The sequence below is a fragment of the Miscanthus floridulus genome, chromosome 8, assembly GCF_019320115.1.
Source record: "Miscanthus floridulus cultivar M001 chromosome 8, ASM1932011v1, whole genome shotgun sequence".
NCBI classification, from domain to species: Eukaryota; Viridiplantae; Streptophyta; class Magnoliopsida; order Poales; family Poaceae; genus Miscanthus; species Miscanthus floridulus.
Window position 1 is genome coordinate 120,297,619 of NC_089587.1, and position 26,781 is coordinate 120,324,399.

The 26,781-nt window shown below is 41.4% G+C and overlaps 1 long non-coding RNA gene across 1 annotated transcript; it reads right to left on the reverse strand.

Annotated features, from left to right (window-relative positions):
- Nucleotides 1-19,365: 19,365 nt before the first annotated feature.
- LOC136473417 (uncharacterized) lies at nucleotides 19,366-25,590 on the reverse strand. The gene is made up of 3 exons (XR_010762613.1): nucleotides 25,262-25,590; nucleotides 21,147-21,251; nucleotides 19,366-19,703 (listed from the first exon to the last, which is right to left on the reverse strand). It is a non-coding gene; the product is annotated as an uncharacterized lncRNA (long non-coding RNA).
- Between the last annotated feature and the right edge of the window lie 1,191 nt (nucleotides 25,591-26,781).

Sequence of the window (26,781 nt, forward strand, 5' to 3'; positions counted from 1 at the left end):
ACCCCACTGATCTACAACTAGATGATCCAAAGAGTCCTAACAATGGTACTGGAGCCAGTTTTAGTATGTGGATCTGGATCAGGGAAAGAAAAGCAAATCGAACCCTAACCCTAGATGGGGTACGGGAAAAGTGGGGATGAGATTGAACACGGTTTCAACAAAGAACCCTAACCCTAAAATCCCCAGTCTAGTTCGTACATCTAGATCGGGGACAGGAAAAGAAAGAAAGAAAGATTGACCGATCTGGATCGGATCGGGAAAGAACAGACAGTAACCCTACCCCTAACTGTGATCTCGAATCAAGAAAGAAAGGATGGATTGGAAGGGGTTTTCTCCTACCTGGGGATCCCCTGCGCCATCACCACCTCCTGTCGTTGCACTGGACGCCGCGTGGGGAAGAAGAACAGTCTCTAACCCTAACTGGGTGAAGTTGGAACCCTAAACCCGCGACCAGATCTCAGGGAAAGAAATAGAAAGAAAAGAGAGAAGAAGGTGATCCAAATCGATTCGAAATTTCACCAAACCCTAACCCTAGAATCCCCAAATCCCAGCAAAGATGAGAACGAACATAGGATCCTACCTGGGACTTCATCCCGCCGCCGGCATCGCCACTATGCGGGAAAAAGACTGCGGCGTCGGTTTTCGCCGGCGTGCGGGAAGACGGCCGAGCTACGCCACCGCGTGGGCTCGGTCTGCAAAGGGCACCACCGTGGCTCTCCTCAACGGTGCCGCGCGCGGCTCTAGCCGCACACGCGTGCCGGCGAGAGGGGCCGTGGCGGCGCCGCCACCTCCACTTCCTCCTCTAGACGCCGTGTGCGGCTGCTGGCTACACTCGGCGCGGATGAGAGAGAAAGGGAGGGAAAGAATGAGGCTAGGGTTGAGGGAAGCTGCGGCCGGTGGGGGTTTTTGATCCTCCGAGATAGATGCCTGGCAATCGGATTTAGATTGATGGCGAGCGTTGCTCCAAGCCGAATAGAGCCCAGGCGGGCAAGAGGAATCCCGGCCCAGGCCCAGGTTGCGGCCTGGGCGCGGGGGAGGCGTCGCGAGCGCTACGCGCTGTTCTGCTGGGCCGCGCGGTTTGAGCGTGGGCTGCTGAGCGTGCCGGGACTTGCTGGGCCGCAAGCGCGCGTAGTGGTGGGCCGCGTGCTGCTGCTACTTGCGGGCCGCGTGCTGCTGTAGCAGCTGAGCCGCGCGCACTGCTGCTGCTGAGCTCCGGCTACACAGTGCTGGACCGGACCAGAATGCACAATGATGATTAAGAATTGTTTATTATTTTTTTCAGAAGCAAATTTTGATGATTTCATTCAAAGAATGATTTAAAATCTCTGATAATTTTATGCACCAACGTGTTAGAATTTTCAAAGAGTAGAAAAGTACAGAAAAAAATGCTTCTGAAAAGTATGAAAAGAAATTTTGTCAAGTTCCGCTGCAAAGTTAAAGGTTTATTGTCTTTTAATTTGAAGAGCAGTTATAGTTATTCAGTAAATGATGAAAAATTTATCCTCCAGTTAAAATTAGAACCAGTTGGAAAATTTTAATTAGAGGAATAGTCGGTTGATAGTTAAGATAAATTATAATATTATTATTTTCTGACCAACGTTGATGATAACAATATTATAAGTTTATTTATGAGTTTAAGTTTAAAGTTAAATTATGGTATTGTTATTTTCTGACCAACGTTGATGATAATAATGTTATAATTCTATGAGTTTTATGTTTAAAGTTTAAATCTCTGATGAATTTTGCATCAAAGTGACCAATTTTTCAAAGAAAAGATAAAGATCAAGGAATGCTCTTAAACTAGAGAAATGTATTTTCATGTTTCCGCTGCGATGAAGTTGATTGTCTTCTAATTAAATTCGAACCAATGGGAGAATTTAATTTTGAGGAGCAGTACTATGTTTTCAAGATTATTGAATTTTTATACGTTAATTCCATTTCTGCCCAACGGTGATGTGGAATTAATGTAGAAGAATGATGTTTTATTCTATTTCTGCCCAACGGTGATATAGAATAGAACATAAAGTTTACAAAGTTTAATGAGCATTATTGTTGAATATTTTTCAGACAAAAGACCTCCATGCTTTCATTCTTGAAGGCAGAAAGAGAAATGAGCTGAGTACTTGTGACTCAGATGATGAAATGCCTAAGGGCAAGTTATATATGAAAGAATGCCATTGGTTAAGGGACTGTGTTCTCTTTAAAGAATGGCTTTAAAAGAAAAGAATTCTAGGATATTGATCTAAGAAAAGAGATAGATCAATGAGAGTCTTCATTGAGAAATGTCTTTTATGTACTCTCTATAGAGAAGAATTTATTTTTAGTTTCACTTATGAGAGTTGTAAAAGTCATATACATGTTTAATTTGACTAACATTGGATTAAACATGTGTGTTAAAAGAATATTCGGATTTATTTCTGAATTTGATGATTGAACACGAGCCAATCCTGGCAATTATGTCCGTTCAAAGGAATATCTCGCATGGCGGGAAAAAGTTTATGATAGTACCCGCATGGCGGGAAAAGTTTGAGAAAATACCCGCATGGCGGGGTAAAGTTGGCATAGTACATATGTTAACCAATCCTGCATGGCGGGAGAGTTTGGCATAGTACTTATCCCGCATGGTGGGAGAAGGATGTGATGACTCGTGTGCTCTAAGTGTATCCCACACATGGAGAGAAGTTTGAGGTAGCTTTTATGCTATCCTAGTATTGACCGTACACTCTGATTGTGTCATGGTCATTAAGTACTCAATGAGTTTAAGAACAAAAGAAAGTTGCATGTGAACCAAAAGATAAGAATGATATGCAAGCATGACTTGCAGAAGTATTGATAATAATAGATTATGTTGAGTTTTGAAGTGTAATGAGAAAAATGTACTCCCATACGAATTTTGTTTGCATGATGTAATCATGTGGATGAAGTAAGTAATCAAAGTTTCCTCATTCACAAAAGTTCTGAATGTTTTGAAATTGTGGTAGAAAAGTTCATACCACATTTCGAGGGGGAGAAATGTAAGATTAATTAAGAAAGACAATTAAGAAAGATACTTTCCCATACTTAAGATAATGCAATGCATACTATGCATTGAAGGTAAAAGTGATCTATAAAAGATGATTGTGATCTTTGAGGGAGTAAGACAGTCATAATAACGATACCCCTAAAGTAAAGAAATAGCTAAATTCCTGGACCTTTTTATAGTTCCGATAGGAAGATAGCATAGTCAGCTAGTATTTATACTTGACGAGTTCAGAGTTATCAAGGCGGTGCTAAACACGCCATATGAGTTTTTAGCAGATTAAACCCAAAATAAGAAATTTGAAGATACACCATCTTTACAAAAGATGGAGTAATCTGGGGGAGCATGGTATGTAGATACCTAAGGCTTGAATAGAAGTGGGATTACATATCCACTACAGTGTTTTTTAGAGCAACAAATTGCTTAATACATGTTGATGTTGTATGGGTATACAACACCTGATGTTAGCTCTTAAAGAAGATGAATAAGTAAATAAGAATCTTATAATACAGGAGGCTATAGAACAATTGCCTTTTGGCAATGAAGAGTAACAATAGCCCCATATGAAAGAAGTGCCACGAGGCCCCAGAAGGTCTCAAAGAATAAGAAAATCAGATATTTCTGGTGACTAAGAAGTCAATGTTAAGAAAGAAATTCAAATAGAGGATAATTTCACCTCATTTGAAAAAGCCATGAGAGGCGTTCACTCGTCTAAATGGCAAGAAGCAAAGGAAGATGAAATGAAATCGATAAATACCAACGATGTTTGGGACTTAGAAGTAATTCCCAATAGAGCCAACACAGTAGGCTTTAATGGGTCTACAAGACAAATGTGACTCCAAAGGAAATATGAAAAGCTATAAAGCGTCACTTGTGGTGAAATGATTTACATAAAGAGAAAGAATAGATTATAATAAGCTTGCAATGATTCTTTTATAATCATAATGGTATTAGTGGTACATTACGATTTACAGTTACATCAGAAGAATATAAAGACACATTCCTCAACGAGGATTTATATGAAAACATTTACATGGCATAACTCAAAAGATTTTGTCGTGGAAGGAAAAGAACGTAAAGGGATGTTGCCTAAAGAAATCCATTTATGGATTAAAGCAAGCTTCAAGACAGTGGTTCTTGAAGTTTGACAGTACAATAAGAAAGTTTGGGTTTTAAAAAGAATGTAGAGGACAATTGTATTTATGCAAAGTTTAAACATGGGAAATTTATTTTCCTAATCCTGCATGTGGGTAGCACCTTACTCGCTAGTAGTGGTGTTAATCTACTGTTGGAGAAGAAGCAGTTCTTGTCCTCAAGTTTCAATGAGAATGGTCTTGGTAAAGCATCATTCATTTCAGGAATTGGAACTTACCGAGATAAAAGGAAAAGGGGTATTAGAACTATCTCAAGTGTATACTTAGAGAAGATTATAAAGAAATAAAGTATATATGTGAATAAACCTGCGCCTATTCCTATAGTCAAGGGTAATAGTTTTTAGAACTTTCAGTGTTCCAAGAATAAATGTGAGATCGATCAAATGGACGTCCTATATGCTTCAGCTGTTGGAAGCTTACTGAATGCTTATAAGCAAGAACTTACCCTTACACAGTTTATGTATCCGGGATGTTTTGGCAGAAGTCCAGTCCAGATGTAGATAACTGGAATGGAGTTGAGAATGTTTTGCAATTGTGCAAAGATTTATAGGCCTCATGGTGAGTAAGAAAGAATAAGTACTCTCAAATAGTTGTGGGTACAAAAGTTAAATTTTAGCGAGATGTTTAGTGAAACCTACATAGTAGCTAACACTCGCAGTTGAAGTTTTATTGTGGAAAAGCTCCAAAGAAACAGTTGTGGTGTCATCAAAGATGCATAACCATGGTATAGCTTGTTATGGGGCTTAAGGACAGGTGAAGTGATTAAAAGAACTTACACCCGGAATTGATAATGGTATACAACAGCAATAACCATTTAAGTAGTTTGCTCCTATAACAACGGGTCAAGTGTGCTGCCAAACACATTGACGTTAAAGTTGTACGTTGTGAAGGAGAAAGTCCAGAATCATACTAAAAGTATTGAACATATAAGTAACAAGCAAGTGCTTGCGGATCCGCGTACAAAAGGCTTACCACCCAGTGTGTTTGGAGAACACACAGTCGACATGGGTTTATGGTATAGCCTATGATTTTTGGACAATAAAGGGCCCAAGTTAAAGAATCTGTTTCAGAACAGAGATGTGTATTGTAGCTGTTAAGTCTATCGGCGATTGACCGTGACGATGAATCATACTCTATGCACTAATCTGTGATGGAACAAATAAAAGTGAAAAGGATTAAAGTCAAAGTTTAAAGTTAAAGTATGAGTTGAGATCAAGGGGGAGAATGTTGGTTTGATCTCCCAACCACAGTGGCTCAACGGCCACTTGGGCCTTGACCTCGCGCCCTGATCGGAGGCGCCCAGTCCATCTATGGCTGGCGGGGCCCCATCACACTGCGCATTAAATAGAGGTGGGGTCGGCGGCTCTCAGTACGAGGTTCGCCTGAGCCGTACGCCCCACCTAGAAACCCTACTCCGATCTAACAGAGGGGCGCAGCCAGTGACGGGAAGCACCGCTGCCGCCACTGCACTGCGCCACCATGGTCTTCCCTGCGTCGCTCTCTCTTCTTCGACCGTCGCTGCCTAGCGCAGAACTTTACCGATGAACCTGATGGCCAGATCCCCTACTCAATGGATGGTCAGTGCCTAACCCTGTCCCTCTCCGTTCACACCATTACTACGAGAAACCCATTGAAACCCCACTGATCTACAACTAGATGATCCAAAGAGTCCTAACAGGAATATCCTAAGTATTAGGAGAGTCCAAACTCTAGACCCTCCGTCCCCTAAAAAGAGTTAATATGAGATTTGTGCTGATCAAGCTTTCTTAAGATTGATTAAATTTATAGAAAATATTAGCAACATTTATATATCTAAATAAGTCTATAATGAAAATATAGTCAACGATTTGAGTAATGATACTAATTATGATAAAAAAATATTAATATTTTCTTATATATATTTGGTCAGAAGTGAAAATTTAGTCAACTATTATGGATCAGTCCATAGCAAAAGGTACACATATACATATACTAGTAAGGAGTATAAATTATTTTTTTTCCTCCGTTCCTACCGCCGACGCCTTTGCTCCTCCTAGCACCAACAATCATCGTTGCCCCACCTCTCGTATGCTTCAAGATATTCATCCTCCTCGAGATGGAGTGGTCGCACGTAGGCAATATGAGGAGCAGCAGGCAAGATGGTGAGATTTGGCCTACTTACCTATGGAGAAGACGTCAAAGAGGAGATGGCTGGGAGCAAAGGCATGAATGCCACATCTAACCGACTACAGGAACTAGAGGAGCGGGGATCTAGACACCGCAAACCACAAAAGGAGGCCCAGCGATGGGTGGGGGGCGGGGAAGGCTGAAAGGGGACCTGGAGATGGTTTTTTCTTTATTCTAATATGGGGCACACCTTATTAGCTCCTTTAGGATTTAGCATAGTGAAGATAAAACAATAATTAAATTATATATGTATATGTCCTACCTATATATACGGACAACTTGGTCTATATACATTGTCCATGCTCTGATCAGCTTCTTTCTTGTGAGAAGAAAAAGGCAAATGTATGGGTGGAAATTAAATATAGTTTGATAAAAAAAAATATTATAGGTGAAGGACCACACAGGAAAAGTGGTTGCCGACGGTTCGATGGACCAAGTCGATCTCATCCATGATGAATACGTAGTATCTCCTGCCAAATTCCAGCGGAGCTGCAAGCGACACTGCGACAGAAACATACAGTGTGTGTTTTGGTTTGACGGACACACACTGAGTAGGCTGTTCGTCCGGCACGTAGTAGTGTCGTCCGATGGTTTCGAAGAACGAGTTGATTGTACTAGTTAACTTGCAATTGGGAGTACGGAAGAGTTAGATCCGTTCTATTCATAGGAAACGCCGACGCCAGGTTCGGAGTTGGATCGGATCGTTGCGTATCCATCCGTCCCGTAAACCAAACACTGATAAGTATGGAGAAGGTGAATGGCCCATCTCGCATTTCAGTGCAAGGTCGATGGAGCTGGCGGCATCACAGTCCGGCGAGAAGGCATGCGAATGACGTCGCTGCTTTCCTGCTCGCCGACTTTCTCATCAAATTCCCTATGAATTACTAATTAATTAGTAGGAGATAGGAATGCCATCCTGAATCCTGTCAAGAACAAAAAGTAATCGGTATTTACCATAATTTTAATCGCCGACATGGACTTGTGCATCAATGCAGAATCAAATGAAACAGAATAACAATATTGTCTAGAGCAGGAAACAAACATATCAAAGCAGGAAACAAACACAGATATAATTTGCTCCCACGTCAACATCATCTCCAGCAACAGCTTTGTTGGTTCATGCATGCACGCTCCAAACAGGAAGTTAAATGTCCAGTGTTCAATGTGTCATAGCCGTTTGTTCTGGACGCTGTGCTTTCCAGATATTACATCTTTTTAAAGGAAAAACAAACAAACATTACAATTTCTCGGTTACGGAGTACAATACAATTTATAAATGTGTAATAGCAGATAACCGACGATCATATCAAAGCAGTGTTAAATGTGTCATTGCTGTGGTTTCCAGATATTACATTACATCATCATTGGGCATGGGTGCAGTCTGACGAGCCAACCAACAATCTGTGCCTGCATGATAAAGTTGAAAGACATGAGGACTCCGATGCAAGCCAAGCTAGAATGAACTAAATCAACTTAAATATTGGACTTGAGCAATGCAAGAAGCTGAGGCATGCGGTACATACATACATGATACATACATACATGTGTATATATAGAAATGGAGACGCAGCATGGATGGAGTTGGCCCCGCCGCTGACATTGACCAGGTTAGCGCAATGTCGGCAATCAGCATTATTTATGGTTTCACTCTCGCAGGATCCTGTCATTACTGTCAGGATTGCCCGCTACGGCTACTTGTAGTTGTTCCTGCACGTTACCCTCGAACTGCACACAGTCGGCGAAGCTTTTGAGCCTAATTTCCTTGAGGTTCGCGAGATACCTTAGCCCTGACAATTCCTGTAGTCCCCACCAACCTCCAATCCGTAGCAGCTCAAGTTTAGGCGTCGTTCCGTATTCAAACTCAACAAATGCAAGTACGTTACATATCATAGGAAGGTCAAGCAGCACGAGAGACGGGAAAGATCCCAGCTGTTTGAAAACGAGCTCTTCACGCTTGAACGAACACCGGCCCATAACGAGTATTGCAAGATTTGGTAGCTTCCCAACGGCCTCTATGGCATCTTGTTGCAATTCTGCAGACCTTAGATGTAGCCTTGACAGATTTTGAAGGTGATGGATGCACTCTGTTAATCTGACTAGCTAGTTTACCACCCAGCTTGAGGGTTTCAATGCTTCTTGGAGGCCACAAACTCCCATCCAAAGATGAATCCAACTCAAGTGGACGAGAAGTAGAACAGTTGACTGACAAAGATAGCAGAAGATTTAAACTAGCAATGGCAGACCAGAATTCCTTGTTTGTTCCTGATATGTTTTCTATACATAACTTACGTAGCTGATAAAGCTGTGAGAGTTCCTCTAGGGTGTCCTTCTCTTTCTCAAGTACTCCTGCTCTGACACGGGCCAATGAGCACAGGGCATTCAAATTTCCAATCCCTCTCGGAACAATGGCACCACCATGCCCTGTTCGCTTGGCTGATAAGCCATGACTGAAAGTACTGTTAACTGATTTGTTGTGAGAGTTCGTTAGCTGAAAAAGTACAGCTTATAAGCCAAGCGAAAAGGGCGACAAATTCTCTACGGCTGTCCGTCTAACATCCAGTGTGTTTAGGTTCCTTATTAAATTCCCCAAAGAGTTAGCCAGTCTTCTAACTCCCAAGCATCGTTGCAGAGAAATATAATTTAGGTGAATGAGCTCCCCGATTATATATATATCGTATATCTAGGTACATAGCAAACACTGTATCTAGAAAAGCCAAAACGACCTATAATTTAGGACAGAGAGTGCATGTAATTCCATGTCTGATTGATATTAGAATCCAACAATCATTTAGAACGAAGAAATGTGACGTTTTATGTAGTTGGTTACTCTATCTAGAAAAAGAAGAGCTGTCTTACTAGCTAGTTCGTACCTTCCTTTTGAAGAGTTCAAGTGCTAGATTTTCTTCCAGACCACTAAGGTTGCACATGTTCTTGTCCACTTTTGAACAATGTTTGGCTATACTTTTTTTCCCTCGTAGTAACTATGATCCGTCCAGCATTTTCCAAGCAACTTTTGACCAAGTCCCATTCTGAGATGGATGATATATCATCAAGAACAATAAGGCACTTGTCTTCATTTAGAAGCTTCATTAGCTTTTGGGTCAGCTCTTTTAGTCCCATCTCAGATGTTTCTTTACTCAATTCAGGAGAATCCATTGCTAACTTTCTAATAAGCAACTCTGGGTTGAAAGGGCGTAGTGCAGTAGCCCAAGCACGCTTCCAGCCGCCAAGCTCTGGGCTTCTGTACGCGCTTTGGACAAGAGTGGTTTTTCCGATACCCCCCATCCCCCACACTGAAATAACCTGCTTACTTCCCGGTTCTCCAACTAATTCAATCAGCTTAGATTTCTCTGTTTTTCTCCCAAGGAGCACTTCATCAACTAGTGCCATCGTCTTGCTACGCTCAAACTTGTTTCCAGCATTTGACTCAAAAGCTTTGTCTGTACCCTCATCTTTAGGTTGTTGTTCTTCCTCTTGTATTTCACTGTTGGACCTTGCTGAGTTCTCAATAGTGGAGACTGTACTTGAGTTAGAGATGCGCACAACCTGAACAGAAAGGAGATATCTTTCAGTGAGTACATACTTTTCTGAACAAATTCGCATTTTAGCAGGAGCTGAGATATACTGATAGAGTTACCAAATAATCTATATGTATTCATTATAGATATACTGAACAAAAAATTAATACCTACAACTAATCAAAATTCATTATCTTTGCGTGTTCTCTCTCTCTCTCTCTCTCTCTCTCTCTCTCTCTCTCTCTCTTCACTTTCTAACACAATACTCATATAAATACTTTGTGATATATATATTCGGTTGTGATAGATTTACCAATTAATCTATATGTTTTCATCCATGTTCATAGTTTTTCCTCTTTGTATCACCGCTATATCTGTATTCAATATGTGCTTATTAGCTGAAATCTTAGCTTAAGTCATATCAGTTCTTGTCAGCTCATGTATCGCTTCATCAAAACCTATATTTTAGTTTTCAAATTTTCATCTTTTTAGTTTATACAAGTTTTTTTAATCAAATTTAGGTTAAAACTCTAGTTTTTTGTACATTTTATTCAAAACTTTACTTTTGTATTTTTATTGAATATGTTCTAGACCACACCCTTAGTTCTAGATATTGAATTTCCTATATTAAAAATTTATGTGTGCATTAGTACCTTTTTATAAATAGAGTGACTACAATTAAACATAAATTTAAATATGTTATAATGTTTCAATCAAAATGTGCAATTTATCTAAAGTGACAACTTACACATAGAGTATTAATATAATTTAAGATGTATTATTACTGTCATTGTTATTTGATTAATATATATGAGATACATATATAATTGGTCTATATGGTGGCATGCATTATGTATATTTACTTTGGGCTAGTAATTTGTCACACCCAATTTTAAGGATAAAATTGAATGCACAATACTCATGTGTGCCTAGGAAACAGTCACACACACAAGTCGACAAATCATAAAAAGTATCATCACGGTGTCTCTTACATCAGATCCATAATACAACTTAGTCTTACATCACACAGCGAAAAATAAAAGATAATAAACTCTCGTGGGCTTCAACACAGGGAAGGTCAACTGATTGACCACAAGCCTAAAAATCATCCGGGAATTCCTCATACCTGTTGTCATCTGTTACCCATCCGGGATTTTTATCCAAATAAAAAAAATAAACAAGTGTAAGTACATCCCGTACTTAACAAGCTAACATGGGGTTATGAAGCTCAAAAAGGGTGACACAGGTTTACTGCAGTTAGCATTTTTAGTGAGTCAAGCTTTTATTCTCAGGTATTATTAAGTTATGCTTAAGCTCCCATTTAATCCCATAAAAACATATATCAGTGTCAAGTGTACCATATATCATCATAGAACAACTTAAATGATCAACAACAAGTATTCAGTTATTCTGTGAGTTTTTCGGGCCGCTCGTAACCGTGAGCACGGCTGTTATAATAGTTTGTTACCCTCTGCAGAGGTGGTGCACATTCACCACGAGTCGTGATCCCCATATGCCCGGGTTAATTACTCCCATGTCACTGCCAAGGTGAGCGGGCAAGGTACACTATGAAGCCATTTCATAGGTTTCCCTAACAAGTTAGGGCCGCTAGGTTTCCTTGGCAGGCAGATGTAGGAACCTCCTTTCCTATGGCACATATCCATCGCGGCTATACTCATAGGAACAGAGGCAGCCCTATACCCAACGTGGCAAGCCCCATTTACGCCAAAAAGGTAACCTCTAACTAGCTAGAAAAGATTCTATTACTGAGCTAAAGTCAGAGCCATATGACTTTCCTGGTTGCACAGTCAGTTCCAGCTTTTGCCGACAGATAAGTCCTTATGGAGAGCTGGGAGCAACATGAATAAAGGTCATTTGCACCTTTGCCCTATGGAACAGTCGTTATGAATCATGTTAAACTCTTAGTTCCATAGTATCATTCATCATCATGTATATCAAGTTCAGTTAGAGCACTAGCAATCTACCCATATGCATTTAACCCATAGAAGACAAGGAACAAGATAAACAATCACTAGGATGTCCTTACGGGTATCAAAATTAGACACATGCAATTGAGTAATTGATTAAAGTGAAATAGGATATCAAGGAAGGCCCATGCTATACTTACCTCGTGCTAGTCCTGCTGGTCGTCGAAGAGTTCTTGGTCTCCAACGTTTTCCTCACTGTCTGAACGCGACCAACACGGCAACATACAATATTCCAAAAGCATTCATGCAAAGCAAACATTCCTATCATTAGAACAGTACACCAATAGTATTGAAAACAAGATAAAATGTTTGTAAACATAATCTACGTCTCGCTACGATCACGTCAACGCGAAGTTCACGAAAAACGAAGCTAAAATGCGAAAGTTATGATTTAAACGGGTTTTCCTATAGCCATATATTTAATTAAATCTAATCATGGAATTAAAAAGTTCCAAACTTGACTAACAGTGGTTCTAACATGTAGGTTTTGGAATTACGAAGCTAACGCAATTTGAATGGATCAATTCGGAGTTAAAACGACAATTTTATAAACGAAACAGTTCAAATGGCATTTCTGTAAATACTGAAAACGTATTTTTGACTTAAACCGTGAAGTTTACGCTTTCCAAACGAGATTGCGCATTTGGGGAACTACGCCTTGGACTGTGGGTTAGGACTTAGAAAAGTCTAGGGTCTCTTATGCAAATCAGCCACGCGAAGGGGTATCGGATGATCTCGGTCGTCGGATCATGGATGGAGGGCTCGGATTAGACCTGGGGGGAGAGAAGGATTCCAGCCAGGCATAGTGACGCCGGCGGTGAGGCGCCATTGTCGGCAGCGTGGATGTCTCGGTCGCACGTGGTCAGGGGGCTAGGGTTCACCAAATGCGAAACCGAGAGCACCGGTGAAGGCGGGGGAAGAAGGGGGTCTCGGCCATGCCGATACGGCGGCCAGGAACAGCGGGTAGCGCGGTGGCCACCATGGCCGGTGGCCAAGGCTTGTGGAGCTCGCGGCCAGGGCTCGAGAAGCCAAGAAAAGAGAAAGTAGGGGTACCGGGAGATAGAGGGAGGCCAGGGGGTTCTCACCGTGGGGAGGAAGGAGGACGAGGAAGCTCGGTGGTGGCGGTCTGTGCGAAGGAGAAGATGGTGGATCCCGGCGACCACGGAGCGGCGGTTGCAGGGATTCCTCGGTGCTTGGCGAGCGCGAAGACGAGAGCGGGGAGCAGCAGGGTGCGTGGGGGATGGCTCGGCTGCTATTTGTAGCGGCCAAGGCGCGAGGGGGGGGGGGGGCGCTCCCACGATGTCAGTCGTGGGTGGCGGTTGCGGCCAGGCCGGGCGCGGGCAGTTCCGAGCCACGTGGGGAAGAAGGATGGCGCCGACAAGCAGGGCCCAGGCATCAGCGGCAGGGCATGGGGGAGCATGGGCGACAGTTGCCTGGCGCGGTGATGGGCTAGCGCGGCTTGCTGGGCTGAGCGGCCGAGGCGCGCGGCTGGGCTGGCGGTTGGCGCGGTGCTGGGCCGCGGGGCAGGGAGGAGAGCTGGGCTACGATGCTGGGCCGCGGGGAAAAGAGAGGGGGCCAGCGGGCTGAAATTCAAGAAGGGAGAGGAAAAAAAATTCTTTCCTTTTCTATTTCTTCTACAATTTTCCAAATCCCTTTTTAAATTCAAATTTCAATTCTTTTTGAAATCTTTAACAAATTCCAAGCATTCCCAAAATGATATGCAGCAGCATGTATGCATCAAAAAGTTTTCTAACCTTATTTTTAAATTTTAATTCCACAAAATTTATTATTTCTCTATCTTTTAATGCACACACCTTTGCTTAAATAAATCATATTTACTAATTTTAAAAGAATGCAAATTTTAGGATGTTACAATTCTACCCCCCTTAAGATGAATCTCGTCCTCGAGATTCGGGTGATTGCTTACTCAAACAGTTGGGGATAAGTCTTTCTCAGATCCTCTTCTCTTTCCCAAGTAGCCTCATCCTCTGTATAACGATTCCACTGCACCTTGCACATCTTTACTGTTCGGCTTCTCGTAACTCTTTCGGCAGTTTCCAAGATCTTTATCGGATACTCTTCATAAGTAAGATCTTCCTTGACAGCAAGTTCTTCCAAAGGAATTTGTTCTTCTGGTACCCTCAAACACTTTTTCTATTGGGAAACATGAAACACGTCATGCACACTGGACAAGCTCTCAGGCAGTTCCAACTGATAAGCTACTTCTCCACGTCTCTCTAGGATCTTAAAAGGTCCTATATACCTTGGTGCTAACTTTCCCTTCATATTGAATCTTCTCACACTTATCATTGGTGACACTTTCAAGTACACATAATCACCAATCTCAAAAGTCAGCTCTCTTCTGCGGGTATCCGCGTAACTCTTCTGTCGGGACTGAGCTACTCTCAAATTGTCTCTAATCATTCTCACTTGTTCTTCCGCGTCTCTAAGGACATCGGGACCAAACACTTGAGTTTCTCCAGTCTGATTCCAGAACAAAGGCGTTCTACACTTACGTCCATACAACGCCTCAAAAGGTGCCATCTTGAGACTCTTCTGATAACTGTTGTTGTACGAGAACTCTGCGTAAGGCAGACTCTTATCCCAACTATCACCATACTGAAGTGCACAAGCTCTCAACATATCTTCCAAAATCTGGTTGATTCTTTCAGTCTGTCCATCAGTTTGCGGGTGGTAAGTAGAACTGAAATTCAACTTTGTCCCCAAAGATCTATGTACTTTATGCCAGAATTGTGATGTAAACTGGGTGCCTCTATCTGACACAATTTTCTTGGGAACACCATGTAAGCACACTATTCTTTCTATGTACAACTCTGCTAATCTTGCACCATTATAGGTAGTCTTGACTGGTAAAAAGTGAGCAACCTTGGTGAGCTGATCCACTGTTACCCATATTGAATCATAACCACTTTGAGTGCGGGGTAATCCTACAATAAAACCCATACCAACTTCTTCCCATTTCCATTCAGGAATCTTCATTGGTTGTAGTAACCCTGCAGGTCTTTGATGCTCAGCTTTCACTCTTTGACAAGTGTCACACAAAGCCACATATTCTGCCACATCTCTCTTCAAACCATACCACCAATACTTCTCCTTGAGATCCAAGTACATCTTGATACTTCCGGGATGTATAGAGTAAGCAGACTCATGGGCCTCTTATAGAATTGCATCTCGGATAGCTTTCACTTCTGGTACACATATCCTTTTCCCAAACCAAAGAGTACCATTCTCATCCATTCTAAATCTGGGTGCCTTTCCAAGCACTATATTCTCTGCTATCTCTTTAAGTTTTTCATCCTCCAATTGTCCTTTGCGTATCTCTTTTTCCAAAGTAGGCTCTATCACCAATTCCATTACATTAGTGACCAGGCCCAAGTTGAGATACTCTATTTCAGCACACAACTCTACTGACATAGATGTTATCTGAAGTCCATTGGCATAGCTCTTTCTGCTAAGTGCATCAGCTACGACGTTTGCCTTTCCCGGGTGATAATGCACTTCCAAATCATAGTCTTTGATCAATTCCAACCAACGACGTTGTCTCAGATTCAGATCTGATTGGGTAAATATATACTTCAAACTCTTATGATCAGTATAGATATCACTCTTATGTCCAATTAGATAATGTCTCCAGATCTTCAAAGCATGAACCATAGCTGCTAATTCCAAGTCATGAGTAGGATAATTCAACTCATGCTTCCTTAGTTGTCTAGATGCATATGCAACCACTCTTCCTTCTTGCATAAGCACATATCCAAGACCCAAACGGGATGCATCACAATATATAGAGAAGTTCTTGCTTAAATCGGGCAAGATTAATACTGGAGCTGTAGTCAACCTCTTCTTTAGCTCTTCAAAGTTTGCCTGGCATTTATCCAACCATACATACTTAGCATTCTTTTCTAACAGAGCTATCATGGGCTTGGCTAGCTTAGAAAAGCCTTCAATGAACCTTCGGTAATATCTAGCTAATCCCAAAAAGCTACGAATCTCACTTACAGTAGTTGGTGGTTTCCAATTCAGTATATCTTGCACTTTGCCTGGATCCACTACTATTCCACCATTGGAGACAATATGACCCAGAAAAGAGACTTCCTTTAACCAAAACTCACACTTGCTCCACTTAGCGTACAACTTATGTTCTCTAAGCTTTTGCAAGACCAATCTTATGTGTTCCACATGTTCTTCTTTAGTCTTGGAGAATATTAGTATGTCATCTATGAATACTACCACAAATTTATCCAGAAACTCCATGAACACCTTATTCATCAGATACATGAAGTATGCAGGTGCATTGGTCAATCCAAAAGACATAACGATGTACTCATATAATCCATACCATGTAGTGAATGCTGTCTTGGGTATGTCCGAGTTCTGAATCTTAAGCTGATGATAACCAGATCAGAGATCAATCTTGGAGAACACATGAGCTCCTCTCAATTGATCAAACAAATCATCAATCCTAGGCAAAGGGTATTTATTCTTAATGGTAACCTCATTAAGTGAGCGGTAATCCAAACACATCCGTTGACTACCATCCTTCTTATCCACAAAGATCACAGGGGCCCCCTATGGGGAAGAACTAGGGCGTATGAAACCTTTTTCTTACAACTCTTTGAGTTGTTTCTTAAGCTCTTCTAATTCATTAATTCCCATTCTATATGGACGTTTAGCTATTGGTGCAGTTCTAGGTAATAATTCAATAATGAATTCAATGTCTCGGTCAGGTGGCATACCTGGCAAGTCATCAGGGAAGACATCCGGGAACTCCTCCACGACACGATCTTGTTCATTGACTTCACCATCTAGCTGGTTCACTGTGGCTGTAGGCTGAGCTTGCACTACTACTTCTACACAGATTCTATCCCCATTGAGTGATGTCACAACCATAGATTTCTCCTGACACTGAATCACTGCCCGGTGTTGTTTCATCCAATCCATCCCTAGGATAAGATCAATTCCCACTGTTCTCAACACAATAGGCTTCACTTTGAAGTCTACCCCCCTTAAGGAAATGCTAGTTGAGGGGCTCCAATAAGAAGCTGGCATACTACCTCCCGAGGAATTTACTAGTATGGGGTTTTTCATGGCACACAAAGGTATGCTATGCATTCTAACAAAAGCATGGGAGATAAAAGAATGCGAAGCACCAGAATCAAAAAGTACGGTAGCAGAGATAGAGTTGACGCTGAACGTACCCAACATGACCTCAGGCATCTCCTGAGCTGCATTAGATGACACATAGTTCACCTTCACCGTGTGAGGTGGTCGGGCGTTGAACTTCTGATTGTTGGTCTGGTTCTAAGGTGCTTGTTGGTTCTGCTTCTTAGGACACTGATGAGCATAGTGACCTACTTCTCCACATCGGTAATAGGCATTGGGATTGTTGGGTGCACCACTCTTCACAGGGGACGCTGATTTCCAAACTGTTGCTGATACTGAGGGCGTTGCTAGAACTGGTTCCATTGAGGATACTGACCACGGTTTCCTTAGTGTGTTGGTCCTTGATTCCTCTACTAGAAACCTTGCTGGGGATAAGCACATGGGCGAGTGTTGCTTCTAGAAGCTTGCCCTTGGAGCCTTCTCTTCTTAGCTTCCATCTCCTTGCGCTTATCATCAATCACGATTGCGCGATTCATCAAAGACTGGAAGTTAGGGTAAGTATTAGACATCAACTGGAGCTGTAGTCCATCATAGAGCCCCTTGAGGAAACGGTGTTGCTTATCCTTGTCATTCGCTACATCATTAGGAGCGTAGCGTGATAGTTGTGCGAACTTATCCCGATACTCCGCCACAGTCATTGATCCTTGCTTGAGAGATCTGAATTCTTTCTGCTTTAGTTCCACTAGTCCATCAGGAATATGGTATGACCAGAAATTGTCCTTGAATTCCTGCCAAGTGATAGCAGGAGCATTATTGGGACGTCCAAACTGGAATGATTCCCAATAATCCTGAGTAGCTCCTTGGAGTTGCCTAGAAGTGTACAACACCTTCTCAAGGTCATTGCATTGTGCTATGTTTAGTTGTTTCTCCACAGCACGCAACCAATCATCTGCCTCCATAGGGTCTGAGGCATGGGTGAACATCGGTGGACGACCTTTCATAAACTCTCCACGCTTATCTCTAACCTGAATAGGCGGTGGCTCTCTTGCAGGTTCATTGTCCAAGCGCTGCATCATAGCTTGCATCAACTGCGCTTGCATTCCCAATATCTGTTCCATGGTCACAGGTGGCGGTGGTGGATTTATGAGAGCATCATGCCCATGACCATGGCCTCTGCCTCTTCCTCCTCTCGCGGCCATCTGTTTTCCAACAAATGTGCAAAATTTAGAGATTTTTCCAATTATAGAGAGCTTACAAAAGATAAGAAACAATGCTGAGAATTTTCTGGACAAGATTCAAATTCAGCAGTTCAGTAAAACTGTTATAACTCAAGTTTCAGAGATCCAACAGAGGTGCACCAAGATTCGTTAGAAATCTTAGGACATCAGCTACAACTTTCATTTAGACCACTTTTACAGATTCTAACACGCACATGGTCAAAAGTAGAGCTAAACCGAAACTGTTCTGAGTTCCAGACAGCGCAGGCACAACAACTTGTGTCAGCTAGATCTCACAATCCTGAATAGCTAATGACGTGATTCTAGAGACACTAGAAAGATATAGAGGTCTAGTTATCTCCACAAAAATTTCAGAATTTTTATCATCCTAGATTTCGAGATACCAGATAAAGAACACAGGCTGCTCCAGAATTTAGCACAGCAGAGATAAGATAAAGCGAAAAATCTGCATTAAGATTTTCATTCTAACTAAAAGTTCCAATCTAAGGAAGTTGTGGACATGCCCATAAACTTCCAGCAATCAAGCAAAATACCAAATCAACTAAGTTCACAAATTAAACATCTAATCAACCAAGTTCACAAGACCAACAAGACTAAATAAGAACACAAACTAACGACGTGGTAATCTAGATCAAGACACCTAACACCTATGGAGCGGTGTCAATCATGGTGAAGGACCGGCGCTTCTTCTTGTAGATGGAAGGCTGTCCAAGTTGTGCTCGAAGTTCATCCACTTGTTTCTGAAGACGTCTCTGCGCCCTCTAAGATGCACGCAGTTCTCCTTTGACTTCCTCATCCACTCCCTGCATAGCGTGGACATGCTGCACCGTTGTCTCCAAAGTTGGGTCATTCTCTGGTGGAGCCAAAACCTGCCAAACACCCTCATGATCATTTCGAGGAAGGAACCTGAAGCGATCCTCCCTCATGGCCTCAAAGCGACGACCATGGTAGTGGATGTAGGCATTCTGGGCTGCATCCTCCATGCCATCCAAAGCATGGGCTCTCCTGGCAGGGGCACAGTGGGCAGTCTCCACCTCATGTCCATTCTTGATATCATTCCAAGCGGTGACCACTAGCTCTACCTTCCAGAAGGTAGCCTCCAATGGATGCTGATACTCGGCGCAGTGGTAGCTGATGGAGGCGTGCAAGTCGGGGTAGTAGTCGTCCAGCATGTGAGTGAGGAGAGTGTGGTAGTAGGCTGTCTCTGGAGCTGGCTTGAAGTAGTACTTGTACTTCCAACCAATCTCCTCGTCCTCCACGGGGACAGCTGGGGAGGGTGCAGGTATAGGGGAAGTAGCCGTCGACTCCTCAGGTGTAGCTACAACAGGATAGACGGGCACGGCGACTGGTGTAGGAGCAGGTGTAGGAGTCGGTGTAGCCATCTCCTCGTCGTCGGAGATGATCACAATCTCCCTCTCCGCCGGTGGGGCACGCGGGGTGAACATGGCACGATAGCCGGTGGTGATGAGTCGAGCAGTCTTCGGATTATAAGACATCTATAGATTTAAAGTGAGATAGAATTAGAATCAACAATTTTAAATAATAGATTAAGGTATGAAAAGCATAAATGTTTTAATAAAATAACAAGAATAAGACAGTAAGCAAGAAACCAGAGGAGCAAAGATGCTAAAACGTCTGTTTTCTATCTAGGCTTGCGTCCTACAGTCAACACGGCTTTGATACCAATTTGCCACACCCAATTTTAAGGATAAAATTGAATGCACAATACTCATGTGTGTCTAGGAAACAGTCACACACACAAGTCGATAAATCATAAAAAGTATCATCACGGTGTCTCTTACATCAGATCCATAATACAACTTAGTCTTACATCACACAGCAGAAAATAAAAGATAATAAACTCTCGTGGGCTTCATCACAGGGAAGGTCAACTGGTTGACCACAAGCCTAAAAATCCTACGGGAATTCCTTATACCCGTTGTCATCTGTTACCCATCCGGGATTTTTATTCAAATAAAGAAAATAAACAAGTGTAAGTACATCCCGTACTTAACAAGCTAACATGGGGTTATGAAGCTCAAAAAGGGTGACATAGGTTTACTGCAGTTAGCATTTTTAGTGAGTCAAGCTTTTATTCTCTGGTATTATCAAGTTATGCTTAAGCTCCCATTTAATCCCATAAAAACATATATCAGTGTCAAGTGTACCATATATCATCATAGAACAACTTAAATGATCAACAACAAGTGTTCAGTTATTCTGTGAGTTTTTCAGGCCGCTCGTAACCGTGAGCATGACTGTTATAACAGTTTGTTACCCTCTGCAGAGGTGGTGCACATTCACCGCGAGTCGTGATCCCCATATGCCCGAGTTAATTACTCCCATGTCACTACCAAGGTGAGTGGGTAGGGTACACTATGAAGCCATTTTATAGGTTTCCCTAACAAGTTAGGGCCGCTAGGTTTCCTTGGCAGGCAGATGTAGGAACCCCCCTTTCCTATGGCACATATCCATCGCGGCTATACTCATAGGAACAGAGGCAGCCCTATACCCAACGTGGCAAGCCCCATTTGCGCTAAAAAGGTAACCTCTAACTAGCTAGAAAAGATCCTATTACTGAGCTAAAGTCAGAGCCATATGACTCTCCCGATTGCACTGTCAGTCCCAGCTTTTGCCGACAGATAAGTCCTTATGGAGAGCTAGGAGCAACATGAACAAAGGTCATTTGCACCTTCGCCCTATGGAACAGTTGTTATGAATCATGTTAAACTCTTAGTTCCATAGTATCATTCATCATCATGTATATCAAGTTCAATTAGAGCACTAGCAATCTACCCATATGCATTTAACCCATAGGAGACAAGGAACAAGATAAACAATCACTAGGATGTCCTTATGGGTATCAAAATTAGACACATGCAATTGAGTAATTGATTAAAGTGAAATAGGATATCAAGGAAGGCCCATCCTATACTTGCCTTGGTTCACAAACTCGTGCTGGTCCTGCTGGTCGTCGAAGAGTTCTTGGTCTCCAACGTTTTCCTCACCGTCTAAACGTGACCAACACGGCAACATACAACATTCTAAAAGCATTCATGCAAAGCAAACATTCCTATCATTAGAACAGTACACCAATAGTATTGAAAACAAGATAAAATGTTTGTAAACATAATCTATGTCTCGCTACGATCACGTCAACGTGAAGTTCACGAAAAATGGAGCTAAAATGCGAAAGTTATGATTTAAACGGGTTTTCCTATAGCCATATGTTTAATTAAATCTAATCATGGAATTAAAAAGTTCCAAACTTGACTAACAGTAGTTCTAACATGTAGGTTATGGAATTACGAAGCTAACGCGATTTGAATGGATCAATTCGGTGTTAAAACGACAATTTTATAAACAAAACAGTTCAAATGGCATTTCTGTAAATACTGAAAACGTATTTTTGACTTAAACCGTGAAGTTTACGCTTTCCAAACGAGATTGCGCATTCGGGGAACTACGCCTTGGACTGCGGGTTAGGACTTAGAAAAGTCCAGGGTCTCTTATGCAAATCAGCCACGCGAAGGGGTATCGGATGATCTCGGCCATCGGATCATGGATGGAGGGCTCGGATTAGACCTGGGGGGGGGAGAGAAGGATTCCGACCGGGCACAGTGATGCTGGCGGTGAGGCGCCATTGCCGGTGGCGTGGAGGTCTCGGTCATACGCGGTTAGGGGGCTAGGGTTCACCAAATGCGAAACTGAGAGCACCGGTGAAGGTGGGGGAAGAAGGGGGTCTCGGCCATGCCGATACGGCAGCTGGGAACAGCGGGTAGCGCGGTGGACACCATGGCCGGCGGCCAAGGCTCGCGGAGCTCGCGACCAGGGCTCGAGAAGCCAAGAAAATAGAAAGTAGGGGTACCGGGAGATAGAGGGAGGCTAGGGGGTTCTCACCGTGGGGAGGAAGGAGGACGGGGAAGCTCGGCGGCGGCGGTCCATGCGAAGGAGAAGACGGTGGATCCCGGCGACCGCGGAGCGGCGGTTGCGAGGCTTCCTCGGTGCTTGGCGAGCGCGAAGACGAGAGCGGGGAGTAGCAGGGTACGTGGGGGAAGGCTCGGCTGCTATTTGTAGCGGCCGGGGCGCGAGGGGGGGGGGGGCGCTGCCACGATGTCAGTCGTGGGCGGCGGTTGCGGCCAGGCCAGGCGCGGGCGGTTCCGAGCCGCGCGGGGAGAAGGATGGCGCCGACAAGCGGGGCCCGGGCGTCAGCGGCAGGGCACAGGGGAGCGTGGGCGATGGTTGCCTGGTGCGGCTTGCTGGGCCAAGCGGCCGAGGCGCGTGGCTAGGCTGGCGGTTGGCGCGGTGCTGGGCCGCGGGGCGGGGAGGAGAGCTGGGCTGCGGTGCTGGGCCGCGGGGAAAAGAGAGGGGGACAACGGGCCGAAATTCAAGAAGGGAGAGGAAAAAAAATTCTTTCCTTTTCTATTTCTTCTACAATTTTCCAAATCCCTTTTTAAATTCAAATTTCAATTCTTTTTGAAATCTTTAACAAATTCTAAGCATTCACAAAATGATATGCAGCAGCATGTATGCATCAAAAAGTTTTCTAACCTTATTTTTAAATTTTAATTCCACAAAATTTATTATTTCCCTATCTTTTAATGCACACACCTTTGCTTAAATAAATCATATTTACTAATTTTAAAAGAATGCAAATTTTAGGATGTTACATAATTTTTGTATATATTTGAATGGTGGAAGTGGATATTTAAGAACATATATTGGCATACTTTATGGTTTTTTATCTTTTCTCATTGTAGTATATGTTGGTAATTTTAAAGTAAATTTAAGGTAATATTTAAGTTTACCTGTAATAATAGTGGTGGTAGGTAATTTGTCAATTTAAAGGCCTACTTAATTATATAGGCGGGTAATCTAGATGCATATATAGGGGTTATTTTAGATTATCTTTCATAATTGAACAAGTAGGTAATTTCGATACAGAGTTAGGAGTTACTTTATATTGCTTTTATAATGAAAAGTATGTATAATTATTCAGAAAATTAAATTGATCTAATGGCTATCTTACTTTACTAATCGGAGGTCACACTGAAGCCATCACATTAATTGTCATGAGACGTGTTAGAAAAGAAGATAAATCATAGAAATTCGTACAAAAGTCAGAATAGATCTAGCCATCAATTTGGTAAGACTCTAATTACCACTGATAATAAAAGTCATTGGATCTATTAAGTTTTCTACAATTATGCACATGTGCCATTATAAAAACAATAAACCCCTAAATTTGCATCTAAATTACCTGCATATGCTATTACGAAAAATAATCTAAATGACCCCATGGATGTGAATCTAAATTACCCACCCTATTATCGCCCTCAAATTTACATCCAAATTACCATGTCGTTATAAAAAATGTTTAGATAACCATAATTACATGTACATATGTTTCTAAGTGACCCATTCCTATCACTGCTAGTATATAAAAGACCAACTTAAATTAAACATACACGTGCCATCATGAATATCAAGTATACTTGCATACATAAGCAATAAACATATATTTTAACAATGATTGAAGATGTTTCTTTAGCAATACATATACCATTCATCCAATTTAAGATTGTATTAACATCCATAATAATAATTTGTGTAAGCTATGCTAGATAAACTTATACATTTTTATTACATCATTATATCGCATCTATATTGGAAATATAATTGTAAGAACTCCACTTTTTATGAAAAAACTGCTACCATACATATAAAATTATTTGATAGGCAAAATTCAACATCCTGAGGAGTGGAAGAGATTAGCTCAAACCAATGGTAACCATGGACACCTAGTTTTTGAAATTCCTTTGGAGGTAATATTGATTATTGTTAACCTTAAATCTTAATATCCTTTAGCCCATTAGCCCGTCCTATATTTCATTTCTAGCGTCGTCACTGATATTCAACGGCATGGTGAATGCTCAAATGACCTTTTATGCCATCATAACAATTGATAATGTAGTCTAAGTTATGAATCCTAATTTTAGTTAAATACAGAACAATCAGTTTGGAATAAGGTATAATAAGCACAATTGTTTTGATTTAATATGTGGATAAAAAGTTTTTGGCAACTAATAAGATAAAAAAAATGAAAGTCAAAATCTGGATTCATGATGTCAAGAGAGATAATGGATTGTAAGCTCAGGTTTCAACTAAATGTATATTGATGACACATAAACTGCCATGCATGTAGAGGGAGAAAAACTATAAATATAGATGTGAAAAAGCATATAGATTGATTAATAAAGCCTCTCACAAACGGTAGAGCTTATAGAGTATATATAGAGGTATCACATCAGAATGTTAAGAGTGTGTGTGTGATATATTCTATATATATATATATATATATATATATATATATATATATATATATATAGAGAGAGAGAGAGAGAGAGAGAGAGCACCAATAGATAGTAATTATGATTGCTCATAGGCACTAAAAACAAACTCCGTAAATATGTCTCATTATAAGGTACTAGCTCATGCACGATCATGGGTTGATAAGCTAGGTATTGTCAACGATAATTAGAGTTCACCAAATTGGTGGTTAAATGTTTCAAAATCTTGTGAGAATTTCTAGAAATTATCCTCTTTTTTATGTGTCTCGTGAAGATTAATATAGAGGCTACACTACAGCCTCCAACTAGTAATATTAAGATGCTTAGATGATAAATGTTGTATTAACTCTATGGGTTTTAGTAATTGGTTTTGTAGCAATTGTTGATATGTTGACAAAATATTTGATGGTCAAAGTATGCTTGTAAAGACTTCTATAAATAGTTAAATACCAATATGACTAATAGAAAAGTGGAGGGATTACTTTATTTCCCATTATGACAAACGGTATGTAAGTAAAAATAACATCACATTATTACATGGATAATTCTAGTAACATAGTTAAAGGATCCAGTCGAGGAACTTTTTTGAAGAGACTAATTGGGATAGATTTTCTATGGTGTTGTGTCTAAAACAAACATGAGGAATCCATTAAAATCAAACATATATATATAAATAATAAATGTTACAGTGGATGAGGAGTTACCTTCATGTGAAACAGGTAAATAGTTTGATGAGATGACAGTTGCTTGAGCTCAGAGATTTGGTATGGTTTCTCAGCACACGTCTGCAACTTTGAATTGCTGTGTGGAAACTATAATTCTGCTCCCTTTGTTGTTGTTGGGGAGATACTTATTGATGCAATTCCACTCCATTACCGTGGACAGATTATCAATAACAATCAGGTAGCTATTGTCACTCACTTGTGTATCAAATACATCATTGATCTCACTCTGGGTCATGCTCTGCATCTTCATGTAAACACTAGCACCTATGGTTTTTCTTCTATGTGTGGTCTCGTCAAGTTTCTGTAACATCCGGCTTTAAGGACAAAACCAGATACACACTATATGTGAGCCTAGGAAGTCAAATCTCACATATAGCCACAAATAAGGGTAATATCAAAATATAATGCTTAATATATAACGTACTTAGTTCAAAGAAGGTAACCTTAGACACAAACAACGGATATACAACTCCGATCTTTAGCTGAAGACTCCAACTCCACAAGGATAACTGACTGGTTGATCACAAGCCTAACTTCTCCAAACTCTAGCAATCCTATACCCATCCGGGATTTTTCCAAAGTATTGAAAAGTAAAGCAAGCGTAAGTACATATCGTACTCAACAAATATAACATGATATTCATGAGGCTCAAAAGGTTGACACTGGTTTAACTACGATTAGCTTTTAGTGAGTCATGATTTTTAGTAATTGAGTAGCAATAAGTTTATCACAAGCCCATGTAAACACATGATCAGGTAAACATGAGTAATGAATAGCATAAATAATTTAATCAATAGTGATCATCTATTCCGTAAGAGTTTCAAGGCCGCTCGTGACCGTGAGTACGGCTGTTATAACAGTTTTACACTCTGTAGAGGTGGTACACTTTCATCATGAGCCGTGATTTACCCTTTCGCCCAAGGCGGCCAACCTTTTGATCCACTACCAAGAAAGGTCGGCAGGGTTCACTATGAAACTTTTCAAAGGTTCATCTAACAAGTTAGGTCCGCTAGGTTTCCAATTGGCAAGCAGATGTAGGAACCCCCTTTTGAATGACATAATTCCTTCATAGCTATACATATAGGAACAAAGGTTGTCCTATACCCGACTCGGCAAGCCCCTCTTGCTCTATAAAGATACCCACTAACAAGCTAGAAAAGGTCCTCATACTTGACTAAAGCTAGAGCCATGTGGCTCTCACAGTTGTACTGTAAGTCCCGGTGACCACTTACAGATAAGTTCTTAGTGAGAGGAATCTAGAGCACCATAAAAATAATGCTCTAGCCCCCTTATTCCGAGTTGCTAAAAATCATATTTTAATGTTTATTGCATATACCATTAGTCAAGTTATAAGATCATGGTTATTGAATTAGAGCACTAGCATCGTACTACCCAATGCAATGTCCCACATGTGTCAAGGTACAAGATATAAAAGCTATGATAACCTTAGGGGTAACAAGGTAGACATATGCACATGAATTAAGTGTATTAAAGGTGAA